Source organism: Capricornis sumatraensis, chromosome 6, assembly GCF_032405125.1.
Source record: "Capricornis sumatraensis isolate serow.1 chromosome 6, serow.2, whole genome shotgun sequence".
Lineage (NCBI taxonomy): Eukaryota > Metazoa > Chordata > Mammalia > Artiodactyla > Bovidae > Capricornis > Capricornis sumatraensis.
The window spans coordinates 51,255,975-51,267,942 of NC_091074.1; the positions used below are offsets into that span (position 1 = coordinate 51,255,975).

At 41.1% G+C, this 11,968-nt stretch overlaps 1 pseudogene; it reads right to left on the minus strand.

The window, feature by feature from the left end:
- Window positions 1-712: 712 nt before the first annotated feature.
- LOC138080714 (tigger transposable element-derived protein 1-like) lies at window positions 713-10,783 on the minus strand (annotated as a pseudogene).
- Window positions 10,784-11,968: the final 1,185 nt, after the last annotated feature.

Here is an 11,968-nt window from a genome sequence, read left to right on the forward strand (position 1 = left end):
GAAACACGGAGGACTGAGAGCAGGAAATGATACAACGTATTTAGGATTTTAATTTAAATATGTACACCTTCAAACAATGTTTGCTAACTCAGAAGATATCATTACTTCTGAGTTATCTCCAGGCAAAGTGGACCAATCCCTTGCATGAAACTATGAATGGATATTCTGTAATGCTTGCCAGTCTTGCCTTTTTATGGAGTCAATACTTCTTCTTTCCCATCTTACTTTCTCAACGAAACTGTGCTTTCTCATTACCTGTCCTAATCTCTGCTTTTTTTCATGAAAATTAAGTGCACTTTTGCCTTCAAGGAGTATGCTCACCCACTAGGAGACACAGACAGGTAATTTACATATCTTTAAAAGAGGGTCAAGTGAAATACTTGTTAACTCAAGACCTCCCACATCTCTGTTTTTAGAAAGTTTCTACTGAACTCTCATGAGTGCAGAAGATGCTAGCTACCCCTAAACTTAAGAGTACTACTACATGGATTACAGGCATAAGTCCGAGATACTGTGGGCTTAGTTCCAGATCACTGCAATAAAGAAATATCACAGTAAAGGAATTCATAGGAATTTTTTGGTTCCCCAGTGCATATAAAAGTTATGTTCACGCTATACTATAGGCTACTATATGTGCAAAAGCATTTTGTCTAAAAAAAATACATACCTTAATTTTAAAATACTTATTATTGCTAAAAAAAAAATGCGAATGCTAACCATCATCAGAGCCTTCAGTGAGCTGTACTCTTTCTGCTGGTGGAGAGTCTTGCCTCAGTATTGAGTGCTGCTGACCAACAGTGATGGCTCCTAAAGGTTAGGGTGGTTGTGGCAATTTCTTAAAATAAGACAATAATGAAGTCTGCCTTATCATTTGACTTATCCTTTCATGAATAATTTTCTGTTAGCAGGCATGCTACACTGGTTGACAGCATTTTACTTACAGTAGAGCTTTTTTAAAAATTGAAGTCAATCTTTTCAAGCCCTGCTGCTACTTTACCAACTAAGTTTATGTAATATTCTAAACCCTTTCCTTTAATTTCAACAATATTCATAGCATCTTCACCAGCAGTAGTTTCCATGTAGAGAAAACATTTTCTTTGCTCATCCATAAAGAGGAACTCTTCATTGTCACAGGTTTATCATGAGATCACAGCAATTCAGTCACGTCTTCCGCCTCTGCTTCTAATTCTAGTTCTCTTGCTGTTTCACCATATCATCAGTTATTTCCTCCACTGAAGTCCTGAACCCCTCAAAGTCAGGCATGAAGACTGAAACCAACTTCTTCCGAACTCCTATTAATGTTGACATTTTTACCTCTTCCCAGTGAACCACAAATGTTCTTAATGCATCTGGAATGGCATATCCTATCCAGAAGATTTTCAACTGACTTTTTCCAGATCCATCAGAGGAATCACCATCTATGGCAGCAATAGTCTTGTAAATATATTTCTTAAATAAGAAGATTTGGAAGTTGGAATTTGTCCTTAATCCATGGGCTGTACAATGGATGCTGTGTTAGTAGGCATGGAAATGGCATGAACTCTCATTGTATATCTCCATTAGAGCTCTTAGGTGACCAGGTATATTGTCAATGAGCAGTCATATTTTGAAAGCAACCTGTTTTTCTGAGCAGTAGGTCTCAACAGTTGGCTTAGAATATTCAGTAAGCCATGGTATAAACAGATGTGCTGCCATTCAGGCGTTGCTGTTCCCTTTACAGAGCACAGGCAGAATAGATGGCGCACAATTCTAAAGGGCCATAGGATTTTCAGAACAGTAAATGAGCAGTGGCTTCAACTTCAAGTCATCAGAAGCATTAGACCCTAATAAGAGTCAGCCTATCCTTCAAGGACTTGAAGCCAGACATTGACTTCACCTCTCTAGTTGTGAATGTCCTGCTGCTGCTGCTGCTAAGTCACTTCAGTTGTGTCTGACTCTGTGCGACCCCATAGACGGCAGCCCACCAGGCTCCCCCGTCCCCAGATGGCATCTTTTCCAATAGAGGGCTGTTACAGCTACATTGAAAATCTGTTATGTACTGTAGTCTCCTACATGAATTATCTTGGCTAGATTTTCTGGAAAGCTTGCTGAAGCTTCTATATCATCACTTGCTGCTTCAGCTGGCAATTTTATGTTATAGAGATAGCTTCTTTACTTAAATCTCAAGTACCAACCTCTGCCAGCTTCAAACCTTTCTTCAATAGCTTCCTTAACTCTCTCAGCCTTCAGATAATTGAAGATAGGGTCTGTCTCTGGATTAGCCTTTGGCTTCCCGGGATATTGTAACTAGCTTGATTTTCGATCCAGATTTCTCCATATCAGCAATACGGCTGTTTTGCTTTCGTAGCCTTTCTATGTTTATGTTTAACTTCCTTCAAAAACTTTAGCTTTGAATTTGCAGTCTGGTTAAATATTTGGGGTGAGGGGCCTAGTGTTCAGCCTCTCCTGGCTTTTGTGTGCCTTCCTCACTAAGCTTAATCATTTCTGACCTTTGATTTAAAGTGAAAAATGTGTAACTCCTTCTTTGACCTGAAAACTTAAAAGACCATTTTAGAATGAGTTGACCCAATTATAATATGGCTGTGTCTCAGGAAATGGGTAGGCCCAAAGAGAGGGAGAGAGATGGCGGGTCAGCTGGCAGTTGGAGCAGGCAAAATACAAAAAACCTTTATCAAGTAAGTCAGCACTGGTACACGGATGATGTCTATGGCACCCCAAATCAATTACAACAGAAAATCTAAAATCACCGATCACAAATCACCATGACCAACATCACAACAATGAAAAAGTTTGAAATGTAAGAATTACCAAGATACAACGCAGAAACACAGAGTGATCAAAAGCTTTTGAAAAAACAGTGTACCTATAGACTTCATTGATGCAAAGGTTGCCGTGGACCTTCTGTTTGTTAAAAAAAAAAAATTCAGTGTCTATGAAGTGAAGTGCAATAAAACAAGGTATGCCTGTATATCTTATCAACTAGAGGCAAACTGGTTATTGTTTCGGCAGAAGTCTATTATAACGCAAAGCACCTAGCATAGAGTAGCATCTTTTATTCCTGTGCTGGAGACGAATACTTGCAAACAAATTCCTAGACAGTGATCATCTTTGTCTAAGAACTATGTGGTATCTGCTGCCTGAGTTACAGTGGAGCTGCTATTTAAAAATGTGAATTTATTGTCTGACTCCTGGACTTATTAAAGTGCTTTCAGTGGAGACTTTAAAGAACTCAAAGTAAAATAAAAGACCATCCCTTTCCATCCCAGAAATGTTCCCATTAATGTTGCTCAAATAATTCTGCATGTACTGAGTAGTGTTTCATCTTCTAGTATTATACAGAAATTAGGAGGACAACTAACCACCCAAGGAGCCTGCCTTATGAAGAAATGGTCTATCTTTGATTGACAGAGCAAGCTCAACCTGGAGTAGAAAAGTGAACAGCTTATGCAGACCATCTGGAAATAAAGGAAGGAAAGTGTACCTTTTGGAATCGTGGGCTGATAATAACAGGAAGCTGAAGTGGCCATGGAAGTATAAGGACATAGGCAAGTTCAACTGAACCTCAAAAATGTGTGAATGGAAACTGGTTAGGTGCACTGGATAAGCAGTCAAATTCTTTTCATCCCACATCCTGAAGAGAATCTTAGTTTAAAAAGAATATATAAATGTGTACTATTCTGGAAATGCTAAATGCTCTCAATATGGAAACAAGTCATTTTGCCAAAATCTACCTTACTTCTGCCAACCTTGCCTTTTCTTCACTTATCGCTAATATTGCAACTTCAGTAAGAGTAAAGCTTTGAGTAAGAATAAAATTTATGAGACTTCCTCTACTCAATGAAGTTCAACAATTCCACTTAGACAAACTGCTAATTGATGTGTCACTTTCAAATTCTGTCGTGTTGAAATGGCTTAATGCCCTAAGGATTTTGGACATCATAAGTACAACTCTCTGGGAATCTCCCATTCAACCAGCAGAGTGCTAGTAAGCAGGAAGGAGAAAAAAAAACCAACAGTGTCCGAGGCAAAGCCACTGATTTTATTTCCAGTACTCTCTATGTAAGGCAATTCAAACTGAAGACAACATTCTCTCCTATCCTTTGCTTTTTTTCATAATCAAAATATACTAAGGTAAGGACACTTAAAAGCAGTAGGTTTTCTACAAGTGGATCATTAGCAATTGAATGTGACCCCATCAAAATGATTAATTTTACCATCACTTAAGGACGGAAAATGAAATAATTTCATCTATTTATTTAAGTCCTTTCTTCAAGAATGAAAAACTCAACAATGAATTTTTTTAGCCTTCAGTTCAGTCCCTTAGTCGTGTCCAACTCTTTGCAATAACATGGACTGCAGCACGCGAGGCCTCCTTGTCCATCACAAACTCCTGGAGTTTACTCAAACTCATGTCCATTGAGTCGGTGATGCCATCCAACCATCTCATCCTCTGTCGTTCCCTTCTCCTCCCGCCTTCTTTCCCAGCATCAGGGTCTTTTCCAATGAGTCAGCTCTTCCCATCAGGTGGCCAAAGTATTGGAGTTTCAGCTTTAGCATCAGTCCTTGCAATGAATATTCAAAACTGATTTCCTTTAGGATGGACTCATTGGATCTCCTTGCAGTCCAAGGGATTGTCAAGAGTCTTTTCCAACACCACAGTTCAAAAGCATTAGTTCTTCAGCGCTCAGCTTTCTTTATAGTCAAACTCTCACATCCATACATGACTGCTGGAAAAACCGTAGCTTTCACTAGATGGGCCTTTGATGGCAAAGAAATGTTTCTGCTTTTTAATATGCTGTCTAGGTTTGTCATAATTTTTCTTCCAAGGAACAGGCATCTTTTAATTTCATGGCTGCAATCACCATCTGCAGTGATTTTGGAGCCCCCCAAAATTTTATCTGTCACTGTTTCCACTGTTTCCTCATCTATTTGCCATGAAGTGATGAAACCAGATGCCATGATCTTAGTTTTCTGAATGTTGAATTTTAAGCCAACTTTTTCACTCTCCTCTTTCACTTTCATCAAGAGGTTCTTTAGTTCTTCTTCACTTTCTGCCATAACGGTGGTGTCAACTGCATATCTTGGGTTATTAATATTTCTCCTGGCAATCTTGATTCCAGCTTGTGCTTCATCCAGCCCAGCATTTCACATGATGGACTCTGCATATAAGTTAAATAAGCAGGGTGACAACATATAGGAATACATCAAGGTTGTATATCGTCACCCTGCTTATTGTACTCCTTTTCCGATTTGGATACCAGTCTGTTGTTCAATGTCCAGTTCTAACTTGCTTCTTGACCTTTATACAGATTTCTCAAGAGGCAGGTAAGGCAGTCTGGTATTCCCATCTCTTTCAGAATTTTCCACAGTGTATTGTGATCCACACAGTCAAAGACTTTGGCATAGTCAATAAAGCAGAAGTAGATGCTTTTCTGGAACTCTCTTGCTTTTTTGATGATCCAGCAGATGTTGGCAATTTGATCTCTGGTTCCTCTGCCTTTTCTAAATCCAGCTTGAACATCTGGAAGTTCACGGTTCACATACTCTTGAAGTCTGGCTTGGACAATTTTGAGCATTACTTTGCTAGTGTGTGAGATGAGTGCAATTGTGCAGTAGTTTGAGCATTCTTTGGCATTGCCTTTTTTTGGGGATTGCAATGAAAACTGACATTTTCCAGTCCTGTGGCCACTGCTGAGTTTTCCATATTTGCTGGCATATTGAGCACAACACTGTCACAGCATCATCTTTCAGGATTTGAAATAGCTCAGCTGGAATTCCATCACCTCCACTAACTTTGTTAATAGTGATGCTTCCTAAGGCCCACTTGACTTCACATTCCAGGATGTCTGGCTCTAGGTGAGTGATCACATCATCGTGATTATATGGTTTGTGAACATCTTTTTTAATAGTTCTTCTGTGTATTCTTGCCACCTCTTCTTAATATCTTCTGATTCTGTTAGGTCCATACCATCTCCATCCTTTATTGAGCCCATCTTTGCATGAAATGTTCCCTTGGTATCTCTAATTTTCTTGAAGAGATCTCTAGTCTTTCCCATTCTATTGTTTTCCTCTATTTCTTTGCACTGATCACTGAAGAAGGCTTTATCTCTCCTTGCTATTTTTTGGAACTCTGCATTCAAATGCGTATATATTTCCTTTTCTCCTTTGCCTTTCTCTTCTTTTCATAGCTCTTTGTAAGGCCTTCTGAGACAACTGTTTTGCTTTTTTGCATTTCTTTTCCATGGGGATGGTCTTGATCACTGCCTCCTGTACAGTGTCACGAACCTCCGTCCATAATTCTTCAGGCACTCTGTCTATCAGATCTAACCCCTTGAATCTATTTGTCACTTCCACTGTATATTCGTAAGGGATTTGATTTAGATCATACCTGAATGGTTTAGTGGTTTTCCCTACTTTCTTTAAGTCTGAATTTGGCAATAAGGAGACCATGATCTGAGCCAGAGTCAGCTCCTGGTCTTGTTTTTGCTCACTGTATAGAGTTTCTCCATCTTTGGCTGCAAAAAATATAATCAATCTGATTTTGGTAATGACCATCTAGTGATTTCAATTTAGAGTCTTGTGTTGTTGGAACAGGCTGTTTGCTACAACCAGTGTGTTCTCTTGGCAAAACTCTATTAGCCTTTGCCCTGCTTCATTCTGTACTCCAAGGCCAAATTTGCCTGTTACTCCAGGTGTTTCTTGACTTCCTACTTTTGCGTTCCAGTCCCCTAAAATGAAAAGGACATCTTTTGGGGTGTTAGTTCTAGAAGGACTTGTAGGTCTTCATCAATTCAGCTCAGTCGCTCAGTCGTGTCCGACTCTTTGCAACGCCATGAATCGCAGCACGCCAGGCCTCCTTGTCCATCACCAACTCCCGGAGTTCACTCAGACTCATGTCCATCGAGTCAGTGATGCCATCCAGCCATCTCATCCTCTGTCGTCCCCTTCTCCTCCTGCCCCCAATCCCTCCTAGCATCAGAGTCTTTTCCAGTGAGTCAACTCTTCACGTGAGGTGGCCAAAGTACTGGAGTTTCAGCTTTAGCATCATTCCTTCCAAAGAAATCCCAGGGCTGATCTCCTTCAGAATGGACTGGTTGGATCTCCTTGCAGTCCAAGGGACTCTCTAGAGTCTTCTCCAACACCACAGTTCAAAAGCATCAATTCTTTGGTGCTCAGCCTTCTTCACAGTCCAACTCTCATATCCATACATGACCACTGGAAAAACCATAGCCTTGACTAGACGGACCTTAGTCGGCGAAGTAATGTCTCTGCTTTTGAATATGCTATCTAGGTTGGTCATAACTTTTCTTCCAAGGAGTAAGCGTCTTTTAATTTCATGGCTGCAATCACCATCTGCAGTGATTTTGGAGCCCCCCCAAAAAAAAGTCTGACACTGTTTCCACTGTTTCCCCATCTATTTCCCATGAAGTGATGGGACTGGATGCCTTGATCTTCATTTTCTGAATGTTGAGCTTTAGGCCAACTTTTTCACTCTTCTCTTTCACTTTCATCAAGAGGCTTTTTAGTTCCTCTTCACTTTCTACCATTCAAATTCAGCTTCTTCAGCATTATTGGTAGGGGCATAGTCTTGGATTCCCGTGATATTGAATGGTTTGCCTTGGAATCAAGCAGAGATCATTCTGTTGTTTTTGAGATTGCATCCAAGTACTGCATTTCAGACTCTTTTGTTGACCCTGATGGCCTCTCCATTTCTTCTAAGGGATTCTTGCCCACAGTAGTAGATATAACGGTCATCTGAGTTAAGTTCCCCCATTCCAGTCCATCTTAGTTTGCTGATTCCTAGAATGTCAACGTTTACTCTTGCCATCTCTTGTTTGACCACTTCTAATTTGCCTTGATTCATGGACCTAACATTCCAGGTTCCTATGCAATATTGCTCTTTACAGAATCGGACCTTGCTTCTATCACCAGTCACTTCCACAACTGGGTGTTGTTTTTGTTTTGGCTCCATCTGTTCATTCTTTCTGGAGTTAGTTCTCCACTGATCTCCAGTGGCTTATGGGGCACCTACCAACCTGGGGAGACCATCTTTCAGTATCCTATCTTTTTGCCTTTTCATACTGTTCATGAGGTTCTCAAGGCAAGAATACTGAAGTGATTTGCCATTCCCTTCTCCAGTGGACCATGTTTTGTCAGAACTCTCCACCATGATTTGTCCATCTTGGGAGTCCCTACAGGGCATGGCTTATAGTTTCACTGAGTTAGACAAGGCTGTGGTCCATGTGATCAGATTGGTTAGTTTTCTGTGACTGTGGTTTTCACTCTGTCTGCCCTCTGATGGAGAAGGATAAGAGGCTAATGGAAGCTTCCTTATGGGAGAGATTGACTATGGGCGAAACTGGGTCGCCTTCTGATGGGAGGGGCCATGTTCAGTAAATCTTTAGCCCAATTTTCTGTTGAAGGGTGGGGCTGTGTTCCCTCCCTGTTATTTGACCTGAGGCCAAACTATGGTAGAGGTAATGAAGATAATGTTGACCTCCTTCAAAAGGTCCCATGAATGCACAGCTATACTCAGTGCCCCCAACCCTGCAGCAGGGCACTGCCAACCCATGCCTCTGCCAGAGTCTCCTGGACATTCAAGGTGCTGGAGTGATGGCTGTGCAGCGCTGGAGCAGCTGTGAGGAAAGCAACTTTGAGGAGATATCCCATGTCCAAGGGCAAAGGAGAAGCCCCAGCAAGACAGCAGGAGGGGCAAAATCACGTTTAGAATCAAAGCCCATATTCACCAGAGATGCTCAGAGGGCTCAAACATACCTTGAGTGCACCAGGACCCAGGGACCCCTCAGAGACTGAGACAGATCTGTGTTTGGGTGTCTCCTGAGGAGGTACGGGTGAGCAGTGGACTGCTGTGGGGGCAGGGGCTCTGGGTGCAGTAGTCCTGGCTGTGGCATAAGCTTTCTTGGAGGTCGCCATTAACCCACCATAGAGTGGCCAGAACTTACACAGGACTGGGGAAACAGTGTCTGGGAGGGCACAAACAGAACCATGTGTGCACCAGGACCCAGGAGAAAGGAGCATTGACCCCACAACAGACTGACCCAGACTTGCCAGTGAATATTATTAGCATTAGAGTTTTTTAATATGGAGGACTAAGGCTTCCTGGAGATCTGCAGACAGAAAGAATTTAGCTGGCCTATGAATTTAAGTGAGAAAAAAATGCATCTTCATTTTTGCTAGTGTGTGAAATGTGAAACTTGCTCAGTCATGTCCAATTTTTTGCAACCCCATGGACTATCCATGGAATTCTCCAGGCCAGAATACAGGAGTGGGTAGCCTTTTCATTCTGCAGGGGATCTTCCCAACCCAGGGATCAAACCCAGGTCTCCCACATTGCAGATTCTTTACCAACTGAGCTAAACTCTAATTAAAACTCAACATTTCCTTCAACCATAAATGTTGGCCACAAACCATGTGACAAATATTTTCATATCATATTACTTTTTTATAGATATTTCCAAATATCATTAATACTTACCACTGCTTAAAAATTATAGTTATTATTAAACTCATCATTAGATTTGGTTTTTAATGCATTAATAAACATATTTCTGAATCAAAATGTTTATTAATTTTATAGCTGTTTCATTTTAATTCATTTTCTCTGCAATCACATATATTTTACGAGTTCAAAAGGATTAGAAGGTCCCCATCTACACTTTCTGAAATTAAGATTACTTTAAAAAAAAATTCTGCTTATTAATGGTTTTCACAGTTTCTTTTTGAGTTTTACAGAAATATTTCAGGAACTGCTATCTCTCCTGCTATAACTGGATTAACATGTTTCTGTTTCTTTGTACCCACTCTTCTCTCTCCACAGAGAACACTTACTTCACCAGGGTTTAAGTCTTTTTTCTTTTTGTTCTCCACCTGTATTTGCTCAAGTTGTAGCTCTTAGATTTATATTGATTTTATTCTTCTATTTAGGAGGTATTTTCTATTTTTGAGTGCTTTATTTTGGTTCACTGTTTTTGGATAAAGACAAAGCTGGGGAGATGATTTCCAAGAAGTGCTCATGAGTGTTATATTCCCTGATTTCATGATATTGTGAGATATCTACAACAAATGTAATTCATTTGCACCTGTCCTCAAAGAGATTATAATGTCAAAAGAGACTTGAATTGGTAAATGAGCACACAGAGGCTGCATGGTGCTGGGAAGGTGGGCAGAGGAGGAGATGGGAGGGAAGATAGAGTGATTCAGGAAGATTTTCAAAAGGGAAATTGAGCCAAGCCTTGAGAAAGGAGCAAATGTAAGGTCATCAGAGAAAAGAGGAAAAGGATATCTCGGGAAGTGGGTTAGGTAGTAGCAAAGACTCAGAGGTAAGGGAGCCTCTAGCATGTTGCAGGGACAGAGAAGCAGCCAATTTATCTGGAATGTGTGTGCTGAGGCTTATGTGTCAGAAAATTGAAACATATCCTCTGACAGAGTTTTGCACCACTTTGGCCATGAGAGGTACATTGGCATTTAGTCTCCTAGGGACTCCTGATCAATAAATCCATTGCTGCTACATAAATCCTTCTGCCCTTTGACCTCTGTGAAGTACTCAACAATCCTAACAACCAACCTTTCTGTTTGCAATCCTGTCTTCTCTTGGTCTGTCAGTTAGATCCTGAGCCTCGGGCCTCTCTGTCTGGGTCTTCTCTGTATTATCTGCTTCATCTGGCCAGAGCGTGACTAGGGTGCTCCCATGGGCTCGGTCATTGGCTCTGTTCCCTTCTTCTTCTACCAACTTGCCCTGGAAAGTTCCTCCATCTACTCTCATCACATTAACTATCACCCCAAGGCCAGTAACTCCTAAATAAATATATGTAGTACAGACTGGCTCTCTCCTGAACTCCAGTGGGATATCTCCAGCTGAGGATTCCAGATGCTCCTCACATTTAGCATGCCCCAAACTGGATCATCGAAAAAGCAAGAGAGTTCCAGAAAAACATCTATTTCTGCTTTATTGACTATGCTAAAGCCTAGACTGTGTGGATCACAATAAACTGTGGAAAATTCTTCAAGAGATGGGAATACCAGACCACCTGACCTGCCTCTTGAGAAACCTGTATGCAAGTCAGGAAGCAACAGTTAGAACTGGACATGGAACAACAGACTGGTTCCAAATAGGAAAAGGAGTATGTCAAGGATGTATATTGTCACCCTGCTTATTTAACTCATATGCAGAGTACATCATGAGAAACGCTGGGCTGGAAGAAGCACAAGCTGGAATCAAGATTGCCAGGAGAAATATCAATAACCTCAGATACGCAGATGACACCACCCTTATGGCAGAAAATGAAGAGGAACTAAAAAGCCTCTTGATGAAAGTGAAAGAGGAGAGTGAAAAAGTTGGCTTAAAGGTCAACATTCAGAAAACGAAGATCATTGCATCTGGTCCCATCACTTCATGGCAAATAGATCAGGAAAGAGTGGAAACAGTGGCTGATTTTATTTTGGGGGGGGCTCCAAAATCACTGCAGATGGTGATTGCAGCCATGAAATTAAAAGACGCTTACTCCTTGGAAGAAAAGTTATGACCAACCTAGACAACATATTAAAAAGCAGAGACATTACTTTGTCAACAAAGGTCTGTCTAGTTAAACCTGTGGTTTTTCCAGTAGTCATGTATGTATCTGAGAGTTGTACTATAAAGAAAGCTGAGCACCGAAAATTGATGCTTTTGAACTGTGGTGTTGGAGAAGACTCTTGAGAGTCCCTTGAATTGCATGGAGATCCAACCCGTCCATCCTAAAGGAGATCAGTCCTGGGAGTTCATTGGTAGGACTGATGTTGAAGCTGAAACTCCAGTTCTTTGCCCACCTGATGTGCAGAGCTGACTTCTATGAAAAGACCCTGATGCTTGGAAAGATTGAGGGCAGGAGATGAAGGGGACTATAGAGGATGAGATGGCTGGACAGCATCCCTGTCTCAGTGGACATGAGTTTGGGTAAACTCCAGGAGT